This window comes from Lissotriton helveticus, chromosome 5_1 (assembly GCF_964261635.1).
Source record: "Lissotriton helveticus chromosome 5_1, aLisHel1.1, whole genome shotgun sequence".
NCBI lineage: Eukaryota > Metazoa > Chordata > Amphibia > Caudata > Salamandridae > Lissotriton > Lissotriton helveticus.
This window is the reverse complement of record NC_136065.1, coordinates 549080160-549094772: the sequence shown is the minus strand read 5'-3', so window position 1 is coordinate 549094772 and position 14613 is coordinate 549080160. Positions and strand designations below refer to the sequence as shown.

The 14613-nt window shown below is 54.4% G+C and overlaps 3 pseudogenes; 2 read left to right on the top strand and 1 right to left on the bottom strand.

Moving 5' to 3' along the window:
* LOC144752516 (coagulation factor XI-like) overlaps window positions 1-14613 on the bottom strand; it is a 168756-nt pseudogene that overhangs the window by 33368 nt on the left and 120775 nt on the right.
* LOC144757144 (18S ribosomal RNA) lies at window positions 7217-10019 on the top strand (annotated as a pseudogene).
* On the top strand, window positions 11085-12163 carry LOC144756761 (28S ribosomal RNA; annotated as a pseudogene).

The following is a 14613-nucleotide window of genomic DNA, read 5'->3' as shown; positions in this document are numbered from 1 at the left end:
CTCCCTGGCCCAGCATAAGGCAACCCACCGATTTGTACTGCTTTACTTTATTCAAGATTTGAGAAGCCACTCAGGGCCATGCAAGGTGGCCTTGCATGGCTTCATTAATCTCATTTCTTTGTTGTGCCGCTCTTACACCACGTTGCATGGTGCAAGTGCGATGCAACTCGGCTCATAACTATGCTCCTGAGTGTCTCTTTTCCTGCCAGCTTCATGTAAATGTTTCAGTTCTCTGTAGCCACTGGGCAACTACCATGTCTGAGCAGTAGTCCTTTTCTTGTATATTCCTATGCCACAAACTGCCTTGCACACACAGATTCTTCTTATCTCAATATCTCATCTATGTAGTTGCTGCTTGGTACTCCTTAGGGCTAAGCAGATATCAGGCACTTGCAAGGAGTGCTATTCTTACATGTATCTTAATAACGTTTTTCTATTCTTTATTGACACTTTTTCGAGCGGTAAAACACAAATTGATCCCCTCGCACAATGTGAAGAGGTGCCACTGAGTCTCCCATATATCACAGATATTCATTGGGCTGAATGGGGGTGCCCCTAATGGGATGGGACCCATTGAAAGGTCACACCCAGCACTGCAGGGGCTACAGATTCTCCTGACTTCTGTGTTCTAAAGAAGCACATCACCAATATTAGATGATGCTTGGATGTCCACATATAGATGTAGTTTTGGTAGATTCAATGAAGTTTAATAAAGGTTATAGTATCAGTCTTACACACAGCAACATGTCATGAGCTATATTGTTTCACTCGGGCGGTGCAGGTAAAAGCAGTGGGGTGGGGTGGGGAGGTGAGAGTCAACAGACAGCAAGGGAAAATAAAATAAAAAGAGAAGACAACCTCTTACCTTGTGCTCTCCACATTGCAGACTTGGCAAGCGCAAGGTAAGTGGTTTTCTTTTATTTAATTTTATTTCCCTTGTCATCGTCAGTCGACTCTACCCCGCCCGACTGCTATTACCTGCACCGGCCATCACTGCTTAGACTTTTAAACAAGTGGTCTTCTTCTGGAAAAGTAGACCAAATTATATCCATGATGACATCTCACATTCTTCAGGAGACTGACATTGTGACCCAAGGCAGCACAGAGACCTAGGATGAAACAGGATGGAGGCACATTGAAATGGTAACCCATATTATAGTGGGCTAGTGAGTCACTGATGAGCACAATTTATAGACACTGATGGAAGTGATTCATTGAAGTTATTAGGTCACTGAAAATAGTAAGCTGCTAATAGTGCCAGCTACTACAAATAATAATACATCTTTGCTAACGTTTAATCATTAACTGATTATGCTCTCGTGATAATTATACTGAAATATTGATGCCAGGATAACAATGACCAACGGATGACTTTGAACAAATGTAGTAATGATTCAGATCCACTGTAATGCTGAACTAATGAAAACATCGACCTGAAAGTGCTATTGAGCACTGATAATACTGAGCGGCTGAAAATAAATAATACGCCACTGGCACTACTAAATAATTGATGCCAGCTATTAATAATACTGAACGACTTAAGACACATAACCACTGATGACATAAATGTAATTATAGTTCATTGCTGCTGACAATACTAAATACACAACTGATAATATGGACCCAATAATGACACTGAGGAGCTTATACCTCTGGCACCACTAAAGAACATAATCAGAATTTCAGTGCATTCCCTGACCAATAAGAAAGAGGCACAATTTTTACTGATTCACTAATACTCATCTTCTTCCACACTTAATGCCTGTTATTTAGTGTTCTGTGTCAATGATCATGGCGTCTGCAAATTAATTGAACTATACATAATGCTCATCATGGATAAAATCAAGCCAAAATAAGTAGGGGTGGGCAGAGCACTCCAAAAAGCCAGCCACCCCAGCTCCCTGGTCTGGTCCCTGCTTCTAAAATAAGTCGAGTCGGGGAGAGCCTCCCCGGGCCCCGGTGGACACCCATCCCCAGCGCCCAGACCCTCGGCTGGCTTGTAGGACGGGGGTTTCCGCACACTGGGTCCCTGGGACAGATCATGAGCCCCGGGCCCGGTCCCAGCTTCTGAACCCTAGCCAGGCTAGGGACAGCCTCCCCGGGCCCCGGTGGACCCCCGTCGTGAGCTCCCAGACATTGGCTAGCTTGCAGGATTGGGGCTCCCGCACCATGGGACCCTGGGACGCAATAAGAGCCCCGGTCCCGGTCCCAGCTTCCGAACCCTAGCCCGGCCGGGGAGAGCCTCCCTGGGCCCCGGTGGAACCCCGTCCCCAGTACTCGGACCCTTGGCTGGCTTGCAGTACAGGACCTGGGGCTCTTGCTCCATCCCAGGGTGCAGGAGACCCCATCCTGCAAGCCATCCAAGGGTCCGGGCACTGGGGACAGGGGTCCACCAGGGCCCGGTGAGGCTCTCCCCAGCCTGGCTTGGGTTCAGAAGCTGGGACTGGGCCCGAGGCTCATGCTCCTTCCCAGGGTGCTGGAGCCCCCTGTCCTGCAAGCAAGCTGAGGGTCCGGGCACTGGAGACAAGGGCCCACCGGGGCCCGAGGAGGCTCACCCCGGTCTGGCTAGGGTTCAGAATCCTGTACTGAACCCAGGGCTCATGCTCTGTCTGGCGGGCCCTGGGGTGTGGGAGCCCCCATCCCACAAGCCAGATGAGGGCCCAGGTGCTGGGGACTGGGGGTCCACCAGGCCCGGGGAGGCTTTGCCCAGCCTGACTAGGGTACGGGAGCTGGGACCAGGCCCGGGGCTCATGCTCCTTCCCAGGGTGCGGGTGCCCCCATCCTGTAAGCCAGCTGAGGGTCCGAGTACTGGGGACAGGGGTCCACCGGGGCACGGGGAGGCTCTACCCTGCCTTGCTAGGGTTCAGAAGCTGGGACCGGGCCCGGGGCTCATGCTCTTTCCCAGGATCCCAGGGTATGGGAGCCCCCATCTTGCAAGCCATCTGAGGGTCCGGGTGCTGGGGACGGGGTTCCACCAGTGCCCAGGGAGGCTCTACCCAGCCTTGCTATGGTTCAGAAGCTGGGACAGGCCTGGGCCTGCACTGTACCAGGGTCCCATGGTATGGGAGCACCCTGTTCTGCAAGCCAGCCGTGGGGACGGGGGTCCACTGGGGCCTGGGGAGGCTCTCCCCAGCCTGGCTAGGGTTTAGAAGCCTGGACCGGACCCGGGGCTCGTGCTCTGTCTGGCGGGCCCTGGGGTGCAAGTGTCCCCCATCCTGCATCCTGCATCCAGCTGAGATTCCAGGGGCTGGTGAAAGGGGTCCTCCGGGGCCCATGGATTAGGTCGGGTGCTGGGACTGGCCCCAGGGATTAAACTCAGTCTGGCAGGCCCCGGGTTATGGGAGCCCCCTGTCCAGCAAGCCAGTCGAGGGTCCCGGCACTGGGGGCCAGGGTCCACTGGGGCCCGGGGAGGCTCTCCCTGACCTGGCTGCTTTCAGAAGAAGGGACCGGGCCTGGGAGTATGGGTGGCTGGCTTCATCCGCTCCGCTGTCTCTGCCTACCCCTATAAGGCCCTGTGGTGCAGAATCCCCCGTCCTGCGGCCTGGCGAGGGTCCGGGTGCCCATGACAAGGTCCATCAGGCCAGGGGAGGCTCCCCCGACCTCTTTGGGATCAGAAGCAGGGACTGGGACAGGTGGGGGACTGTTGGCTAAATCCTTTCCGCTGCGTAGTAGGAGTTTGGTTAGGGCTTGGCGGAATTGGAGTAACGCCTCTACGCAGAATGATTGAAAAAAATGTGTGGAAAACAAGCACACTTCCTGAGGGTCCATGTGCCCGAAACAGGGGTCCCTTGTTCCCAGCAGGCTCTCCAATCTCCCAGGCCTGGCTTGGTTGATAAGCAGGGACCGGCCCCGGGGCCTGGGTTTCGGTCAGGGCCTGGGGTGTGGGAGCCCCCATCCTGCGGCTTGCCAAGGGTCCATCTGTCCGGGACAAGGGTCTCTGGTGCAGAGCCCTGGAGCCCTGCAAGAGCAGGTGGGAGCCCTACTGCTAGGGCTCGGCTCGCGTGGGCAGATGGGCATCCTTTCGGTCCCGGCCATCTGGTTGCACGTTTCCCCTCGGCCATCTGGTCGCACGCAATGCTTTCCAATGGAGCGACTAGTTGCCTGGGCTGCCCTGGAAGTCCCGATTAGTGCTCATTTGCCTCCCCGATCCCAGCCAGGGCTCCAGGAGGTCAGGTGTGTCCACCCCTAAGGTCTGCTTAGTCTCTGTGTGCCCCAGAAAGAGGAGTAGCCTTCCTCTGGATTACTAGGGGCAGGGTATGCCCGGACACCACTCCCGGGCAGGCAGTTCCGAGCCGGGGACCAGATAGGCTGGGCCTGGCCAACACCTCCCAGGTGTCCGGGGCTCCTTCTCCCGGCCCACAGCGTGGCAAAGTGCCAGGGACGGGCTCCATCGGTCCCAGGCAGTCCTCCCCCAGGCGTGCAGGCCCCTAAAGCTCTCGCAGGCCTCCTCGTGCCTGAGGCCCAGCCAGGGTCTCAGAGCCCCCCAGGAATCGGAGCCCCTGAGCCCTTCAAGGGCAGGTGGGAGCCCAACCGTGAAGGCTCGGGTGGGCAGATGGAAAGCCTTTCGGTCCCAGCCATCTGGTCACACCTTTCCCCTCGAGCATCTGGTCACAAATGGGGCGACCAGATGGCTGGGCTGCCCTGGAAGTCCTGACGAGGGCTCATTTGCCTCCCTGATCCCTGCCAGGACTCCATGAGGTTGAGGGCCTCCGTGCCTAGGGCCCCCTCCGTCACTTCATGCGCACAGGTTACCATGAAGGGGGGTAGCTTTCCTCCGGATTACTAGAGGCAGGGTATGCCGGAACACCCCACCCGGGCTGGCGGTTCTTTGCCAGTGACCAGATGGGCTATACCCGAACAACACCTCTCTTCCATTGTGGGGCTTCCCTCCTCTGGCCACGGCGTGGCAAAGTGCCTGGGATGGGCTCCATGGGTCCTGGGCAGTCCTCCCCCGGGCATCCTGGCCCGAGAGCTCCGGAGGTCCTCCCTGTGCTGGATGCCCAGTCAGTGTCTCTGAGCCCCCCGGGAAATGGAGCCTGGGGGGCTCGGGTGGGCAGATGGGAGTCCTTTCGGTCCCAGCCATCTGGTCGCACCTTGCCCCTTGGGCATCTGGTCACACACAATGCTTTCCAATGGGTCAACCAAATGGCTGGGCTGCCCTAGAACTCCCGATGAGGGCTCATTTGCCTCCCCGATCCCAGCCAGGGCTCCAGGAGGTCGGGCACTTCTACGCATAGGGTTCCCTGAGTCTTGAGGTGCGCACAGGTTACCAGAAAGGGGGTAGCCTTCCTTTGGATTACTAGGGACAGGGTACTCCAGAACCCCTCTAGTCCACGTGGTCCTCTGCAAGCAGCTGGATGGCCCAGGATGCTGCCCCAGCCTGGGTTTCATCCCCGGGCCTGCCGCTTGGCAGGCTGCTGCGGATTGGATCCTGTGGGCACGGGAGCCAACCCCTGCTTGGCTGGGTTCAGGATCTCCCAGGGACCCTGGGGAGGGTGGCCTCCCAACCCTGGGCTCTGTCCTCGGACCTGCTGCATGGCAGGGTGCCTGAGATGGTGTCCTGTGGGCTGGGGAGGCTTCCTCTGCGCCCGGGAGCCCTGGCTGGGTCCATGGGCCCAGCCAGGCCGTAGGTTGGGTGCTCCAGCCCTGGGCCCCGTCCCCCGGCCTGCCGCTCTGCCAAAGGCCCGGGACGGGGTTCTTTTGTGCCTGGGGAGCCTCCCGTTGCTTGGTTGGATTCAGGGGCTCTTTGGGGCCCTGGGGAGGATGGCCTCCCCACCCCAGGCTCTGTCCTCAGTCCTGTCTCATGGCAGGGTGCCCAGGATGGTGTCTGGCTGGCCTGGGGAGGCTTCCCCTGCGCCTCTGGGCATGGATGCCCCAGCTGGGTCCAGGGGCCCTGCCGGCCCTGGGTCAGGTGCTCCAGCCCTGGGCCCCGTCCCCCGGCCTTTCGCTCTGCCAAAGGCCCGGGACGGGGGTCCATCAGTCCCGTGCAGGCCCTCCCTGCTTGTCAAGGTGTTTTCGGGCCCCGAGTCGGAGGGCCCATCGGGTCCCCCTTGCAGCCTCCATGGCTGGGGCCCAGATGGGTCCCTGGGCCTCCAGTCCCCCATGCGCCAGCGCCCGCTCACTCTTTTGTTGGGGCACACAGAACCCAGATGGCTTCCCTTTCCAGCCTGGCCATCTGGTCACACCTTACCCCTCGGCCATCTGGTGGGACCTATCCACTCGGCCATCTGGTCGCACACAATGCTTTACTATGCAGTGACCAGATGGCCGGGCGTCCCTGGAAGTCCCGATAATGGTTCATTTCTCTCCGCGATCCCAGCGAGGGCTTCAGGAGGTCGGGTACTTTTGTGCCTTGGGTCACCTCTGTCACCTCGTGTGCACGGATTACAAGAAAGGGGGGTGGTTTTCCTCTGGATTACTAGGGAGAGGGTTAGTCAGAACTCTGTGAGGTCTGGCGATTCTGAAATAGGGGAAGGTCGAACCCCCAGGGGCCCAGGTCTGCACCTGCCTCTCAGACCCTTCCCGATGGACCTTTCCTCTGAGCCTGCTCGCCCTGGGAGAAGGAAGGGACGTGAAGCCGGCATCCACGCACAGGGTGGCCTACCAGGGGTGGCCCCGGCCATACTCCGATCGATTGGGCACTCTCGTTCCGTTTAGGGATGGACTGCTTGGCCAGCTTCGGCTGTTGTTTCAAGCAAAAAAATTCCACCCCACATGGACCGTCCGACTCGAGGGCCAGCTGCCTGGCGGGAGGCCCTTCACACTACCCAGCAGAGCGAAGTCTCAGCGGCCCGGCTGCTCCTGCCCCCAGTGGTCTGACCCAAGCGGAAGGGGTCAGGTGGCTCCAGGCCCTCGTATGCTGCTGCCCAGCGGGTCCTTGGGCCCCCCACACATTGCCATCACCCCTCTCTGCCCAGCCCCTTTCCACAGCAGCTCGGAACAACCCTTCAAGACGGGTGCCACCATTGTCAACCTCCGACACCCCATCTTCCTACTCAGGCTGCCCCTCCATCCACCTCTCCCTTCCGGGGGAGATGGCTGGGCCAACCGGTGCCCATGCAACCGCATTTCTCCACACCCCTCCAGCAAACCCTCTCGCCCAGGTGGGTTGGCTCCTTCCCCTGGCAGGCTCCCACAAGGCAGGGGTGTGCAGGGTGTGCAAAGGTTGCTGGTCGGGGACATAGGCGCGCTTCCCCACCCCGTCAGCAGGTGCTGCTACCTGGTTGATCCTGCCAGTAGCATATGCGTGTCTCAAAGATTGAGCCATGCATGTGTAAGTACACACGGCTAGTACAGTGAAACTGCGAATGGCACATTAAATCAGTTATGGTTCCTTTGATCACTCCATCTGTTACTTGGATAACTGGTAATTCTAGAGCTAATACATGCCGATGAGCGCTGACCTCCCGGGATGAGTGCATTTATCAGACCAAGACCAATCTGGGATCGCCTGGCCGCTTTGGTGACTCTAGATAACCTCGGACCGATCGCATGTCACCGTGACCGCGACAATATATTCGTATGTCTACCCTATCAACTTTCGATGGTACTTTGTGTGCCTGCCATGGTGACTATGGGTAACGGGGAATCAGGGTTCCATTCCATAGAGTGAGCCTGAGAAATGGCTACCACATCCAAGGAAGGCAGCAGACGCGCAAATTACCAACTCCCGACTCGGGGTGGTAGTGACGAAAGATAACAATACAGGACTCTTTCGAGGCCCTGTAATTGGAATAAGTACACCTTAAATCATTTAACGAGAATCCATTGGAGGGCAAGTCTGGTGCCAGCAGCTGCGGGAATTCCAGCTCCAATAGCGTACATTAAAGTTGCTGCAGCTAAAAAGCTCGTAGCTGGATCTTGGGATTGAGCTGGCGGTCTGCTGCGAGGTGAGCTACACCCTATCCCAGCCCCTGCCTTTCGGCACCCAATTGATGCTATTGACTGAGTGTCCTGAGGGTGCAAAGCGTTTAATCTGAAAAAATGAGAGAGTTCAAAGCAGGCAGGTCGCCTAAATACTTCAGCTAGGAATAATGGCATAGGAATGGGGGTGGGGTCGCACACTACTCACACACCGGCGGTGTCGCCCCTAAGGACTCTGGTCAATGTAGTAAAGTGTTCGCGATGCATCATCTTTCGATCTTCTGCTATCTTCGCTGTCTTCGCCATCCCTGGACACGTGTTTCGGGGTATTACCCCTCATCAGCAGGGATAGGCCGTGTACTGGGGTTGCCGATGGCTGCCAATATCTGCCAGGTATAGTACCACTCAGGCGCGTAGGTGCGGGATCCCAGGCTCGTCAGCCCGCTGCTCAAGGGAGCTTTAAAGTTACAAATGGGGGTGGGGTCGCACACTACTCACACACCGGCGGTGTCGCCCCTAAGGACTCTGGTCAATGTAGTAAAGTGTTCGCGATGCATCATCTTTCGATCTTCTGCTCTCTTCGCTGTCTTCGCCATCCCTGGACACGTGTTTCGGGGTATTACCCCTCATCAGCAGGGATAGGCCGTGTACTGGGGTTGCCGATGGCTGCCAATATCTGCCAGGTATAGTACCACTCAGGCGCGTAGGTGCGGGATCCCAGGCTCGTCAGCCCGCTGCTCAAGGGAGCTTTAAAGTTACAAATGGGGGTGGGGTCGCACACTACTCACACACCGGCGGTGTCGCCCCTAAGGACTCTGGTCAATGTAGTAAAGTGTTCGCGATGCATCATCTTTCGATCTTCTGCTATCTTTGCTGTCTTCGCCATCCCTGGACACGTGTTTCGGGGTATTACCCCTCATCAGCAGGGATAGGCCGTGTACTGGGGTTGCCGATGGCTGCCTGAGTGGTACTATACCCGGCAGATATTGGCAGCCATCGGCAACCCCAGTACACGGCCTATCCCTGCTGATGAGGGGTAATACCCCGAAACATGTGTCCAGGGATGGAGAAGACAGCGAAGATAGCAGAAGATCGAAAGATGATGCATCGCGAACACTTTACTACATTGACCAGAGTCCTTAGGGGCGACACCGCCGGTGTGTGAGTAGTGTGCGACCCCACCCCCATTTATAATGGCATAGGACTCCGGTTCTATTTTATTGGTTTTCAGGACTGGGGCCATGATTAAGAGGGACGGCCGAGGGCATTTTTATTGTGCGGCTAGAGGTAAAATGTTTGGCCTGGCGCAATACGAACCAAAGCGTAAGCATTTGCCAAGAATGTTGTCATTAATCAAGAATGAAAGTCGGAGCTTCGAAGAGGATCAGATACCATCGTAGTTCCGACCATAAACAATGCCGACTAGTGATTCGACTGTGTTATTCTCATGACCCGCCAAGCAGCTTCCGGTAAATCAAAGTCTTGGGTTCCGGGGGTAGTATGGTTGCAAAGCTGAAACTTAAAGGAATTGACAGAAGGGCACCACCAGGAGTGGAGCCTGTGGCTTAATTTGACACAACATGGGAAACCTCACCTGTTCTGGACATGGAAAGGATTGACAGATTGATAGCTCTTTCTTGATTCTGTGGGTGGTGGTGCATGGCCCTTCTTAGTTGGTGGAGTGATTTGTCTGGTAAATTCCGATAGCAAACGAGACTCCTCCATGCTAACTAGTAACACGACCCTCAGCGGTGGACGTCCAACTCCTTAGAGGGACAAGTGGCATTCAGCCCACGAGATCAAGCAATAACAGGTTTGTGATGCCCTTAGATGTCCGGGGCCACACGTGCGCTACACTGAACAGATAAGCATGTGTCTACCCTTCACCGACAGGTGCTGGTAACCCCGGAATTGGGGATTGCAATAATTTCCCATGAACGAGGAATTCCCAGTAAGTGCAGGTCATAAGCTCGCGTTGATTAAGTCCCTGCCCGTCGCTACTACCGATTGGATGGTTTAGTGAGGTCCTCGGAACAGCCCCGCCAGGGTCGGCAAAGGCCCTGGCGGAGCGCCGAGAAGACTATCAAACTTGACTATCAAGAGGAAGTAAAATTCGTAACAAGGTTTCCATAGGTGAACCTGCGGAAGGATCATTAACGGCAGAGCGGCCCAAGCGACAGAAGGCGTCAGCCCAAAGCCCCCACCTGCCTACTGCAAGCACACACCATAGGCAAAGGGCCCGGCCCTGCCCTGGTGCGCCCCGGTTGCAGAGTGTTCCGTGGCCGCATGGGGCACTTGGGTGAGGACCCGGCCTTCGGCGGGCCTCTTTCACCTGGGAGGACCCGCCCGACACACGAGAGACTGGAGACTGGGGGTGGCCACTGTCCCGTGCCCTTACTGGGAGGGTCACTGTGGTAGGCCCTCCCAAGATGGAACTCACGCTCACCCGACATAACCCCTGTGGTGTGGGAAACCAAATGGCAGTGCATCATTGGGCTGGTACCATCTCCCCTCAAAAGGCCCTGCAGCTGGCTGGGCCCGCTGGCACCCACATCCTGGCCCCACCGAGATCTGGGTGACCGAGGAGTGGCCCTTCTTGTGCAGTAGGGGTTGAGGGCCTACGAGGGGACCCTGGCTCCTCTCGGTGAGAGGCGTGCAGGATGGGAAGCTGCCTGGCTCTTCTCTTCCGGTGCCTCCGACCCAGGCAAGGCTGGGGTGGGCTGAATGAAGCCAGCCTGCCAGCATGGCTCGGGCTGCCCGGCGATGGCCGACTGACGTACAGGTGGAGCGACCCTGTATCATTGCCAGGTACCCGGTTCAACCTGGTCCCGTGCAGCCGGGCAGAGGGATTTGAAGACTCGTGTAGTCCCTCCAAGTTACTCCGGGAGGGACCGGCGCTGCGGGGCTGCCTGCGCCTGTCGCACTGGGAGCCCCCTTCCTTGCCCCGTTGTACTCCCAGGCTGAGCACCTGGTAATGTTTTTTTCCTCCCAACGGTGCAGTCTGACTTCCAGAGGGGAAGCCTTGAACAGGGCACCCAAGCCGTCTCGCCATGCAGGCGGTGGACGTACAGAGTTGCCCTCCTCCCACCTCTCATGCACCAGCAGGTGAGTGAACATTTTTTGAAAAGTTGCATGTGAATCTTGGCGGTGGATAACTTGGCTTACGTGTTGATGAAGAATGCAGCTAGCTAGGACACATTGATCATCGACACTTTGAACTCACCTTGTGGCCCCGGGAGGAATCCGGAGGCCTATGCCTGGGCAGGGTGAAGCCAAAGGAAACCCTGCTGGAGGTCTGTAGCGGTCCTGACTTGCAAATCGGTTATCCGACCTGGGTATAGGGGCAAAAGGCTAATAGAACCATCTAGTAGCTGATTTCCATTAAAGTTTCCCTCAGGATAGCTGGTGCTCAGAGCCCCAGTTTTATCTGGTAAAGCGAATAATTAGAGGTCTTGGGGCTGAAACGATCTCAACCTATTCTCAATCTTTAAATGGTTAGGAAGCCTGGCTCGCTGGCGTGGAGCCGGGCATGGAATGCGAGTGCCTAGTGGGCCACTTTGGTAAGCAGAACTGGTGCTGCGGGATGAACTGAACGCCGGGTTAAGTCGCCCGATGCAGACGCTCATCAGACCCCAGAAAAGGTGTTGATATAGACAGCAGGATGGTGGCCATGGAAGTCGGAGTCCACTAAGGAGTGTGTTAAAAACTCATCTGCCGAATCAACTAGACCAGAAAATGGATGTCGCTGGAGCCTCGGGCCCATACCCGGCCGCCACCTGCACTGAGAGCTGCTGGGGATAAGCTGCGACGAGTAGGAGGCCTGCTGCAGTGCGCATGGAAGCCTGGGGCGAGGGCCCAGGTGGATACGCTGCATGTGCAGATCTTGGTGGTAGTAGCAAATATTCAAACAAGAACTTTGAAGGCCGAAGTGGAGAAGAGTTCCATGTGAACAGCAGTTGAACATGGTTCAGTCGGTCCTAAGATATGGGCAAGCGTTGTTGGGAAGGAACGGGCAATGACCTCCGTTGCCCTTGGCCAATCGAAAGGTAGTCAGGTTCAGATCCCCTAACCTGGAGTGGCAGAGGCGGGTGCCCTCGCGGAGTCCAGTGCAGCAACACAAACGATCCTGGAGAAGCCGGCGGGAGCCCTGGGGAGAGTTCTCTTTTCTTTGTGAAGGGCAGGGTGCCCTGGAATGGGTTCACCCCGAGTGGTCCTTGTAAATAGGGGAGAGATGGTGTAAATCTCGTGCCGGGCCCTACCCATATCCGCAGCAGGTCTCCAAGGTGAACAGCCTCTGGCATGTTGGAAAAAAGTAGGTAAGGGAAGTTGGTAAGTCAGATCCATAACTTTGGGATAAGGATCGGCTCTAAGGGCTGCATCGGTTGGGTTGCTGTGCACAGTGGGGCTGGGCGCGCACCGCTGCTGGACGAGGCACCTCCCTCCGGGGCGGCGGCGACTCTGGATGCGAGCCGGGCCCTTCGTGTGGATCACCCCAGCTGCGGTGGTCGCCTCTCCCCGTGCCCCATCCCCCAGGGCGCGTGCCAGCATTCTGCCTCAGCCGGCACCTAGCAGCTGACTTAGAACTGGTGCAGACCACGGGAATCTGACTGTTTAATTAAAACAAAGCATTGCAAAGGCCCGAGGCGGTGTTGACGCAATGTGATTTCTGCCCAGTGCTCTGTATCTCAAAGGGAAGAAATTTAATGAAGTGCGTGTAAATAGCGGGAGTAACTATGACTCTCTTAACCTATTCTCAGTTGTAGTGGCCTTTACCTCCCAGTGATCCCAACAGTAACTGCGTATGTAGGGCTAGACTCTCCGTGAGAAGTCTATAGAGACAGGCCAAACAAGGTTCAATCATGGCGAAGAGCGTGATAGTGAGGAATGGCGAAGCAAACAAACCCAATTCCAGATGGGGTAGTTCCTGGAGAATAAAAACCCTGTTAAGATGGAGTGGGGCAGTGCTGTCTTTTCCGGAATTCGTTAACCTCCTCTCCGAATTTGACAAACCAGCACCTGCCTCAAACAATGCAACAAGCAACAACGATCCAGATCACGATATAGGCCCTAGTTCACCCTCCATAGCAGAAGAAGACATAACAGTATACCTCAGCGCATCCATTGAGTTTGTGGCCTCCTCAGACAAGAATGACATTGGTACAACAAACTTCAAAAATCTTCCCAATGTGTACGAGGTCATCAAAAATGTAATAATAAAGAAAAGTGACCACACAAAACAAATCACTTATTGGAAATACCCAAACGAAAAGTATAAATGTGACTTGTGTGGAGACATATTGCGAACTTTTAAAGAAGTGAGAAAATATGTCTCCAACAAGCACAAAGGCTTCTATCTCAAAACGTATTGCTCAAAATATGACAAAGAAGCCGAATACCACAATATTGCATGCCATTATGCCAAATGTAAAGGAAGACCTCAAAAAGGAGAGCGGCCATTCTTGTGCAGCTTCTGTGACCTCAGATTTGGAACAAAGAATGGTGTTTCACAACATGCTTGGCATTCCAAGCAGCAAAACGTCAAAATTATGGTCACAGGAAAGAAATACTGCTATTAACAGAACTGGAGAAAGTGTATGAAAACAAGAGAAATTTTAATGCGCTGAGGGTTCCACATTTTGACGATAAAAACAGAAAACAAATTGCAGAAAAAAGAAGAGATAGAAGAGATAAGAGCAAAAAATTGGCAAGAGATGTACTGCAAGCATCAAATGTTTCTGAAAATTACTCTTGTGATGAACCAGAGGTTACAGTGGAAGTAACAACCGAAAAGCGCAGAGACTTCATCAATCGCGAATGTGTGCAGAAAATCAAGAACTTTGATGAGCTGGAAGTCAGAATCACAGAAATCGAGAAGTACACCCAAAACGTAGAGCAACACGATGCTGCTATGGATCTGATGGATGAGATAGTGACTTATATCTCAGAAAACACCACTGATATAAGCCCTGTACCAGCAAGTGAACCAGCAAATGGACTCAATAATGAGACTATTAACCCTGCTCAAAAGGAGCACCAGAATGTCTCAGTGGAAAACAAGTTAACAAAAAAAGACAAGACAAACGGAAGGCTTAATCGGACACACAAGAAAAATTATGCAAAAGCAAAAGGCAGCTATAAAGAATACTAGGCAATGTTTAAAAAAGACAAAAAGATAATTGCCAGGATTATCACTGATGGGGCAGAAGATGCCACTTGCCAAATTAGTGCTGATAACATTTTCCAATACTACAAAAGCTTAATTGAAAAAGAAAACAAAAAAGCCCTAAATTCATGCTGACTGATCGGATACCGGATGAGTGGCAAATTAGACATTTATGTAAAGAAATTACACTGCTCAAAATAACTAATGCCTTCGAGGACTCCGATTTAAAGAAAGCAATGGGGCCTGATAAGATTGGTCTGAATGACTTGAATAAAGTGCACAGCAGGCAACTAAGACTGCTGCTCAGAATTGTATTGTCTTGGTTATCGATGAGAAGAGTACCAGAAAGTATCAAAAAGAACCGGTCAATATTGATACCCAAGAATGTACCGATTAGAGAACTTTAAAAAAACAGTAATTGGCGTCCAATTACCATTGGTACTGCATTCATGAAGTTATTCACAATAATACTAACTAAAAGACCCATATTTTTTGTTGAATTGAATACGAGACAAAAAGGCTTCATGAAAATGAGAGGTTGCCTCGAGAATCTGCCTCCTCTGCAAAATATAATAAAAGGGGCACGA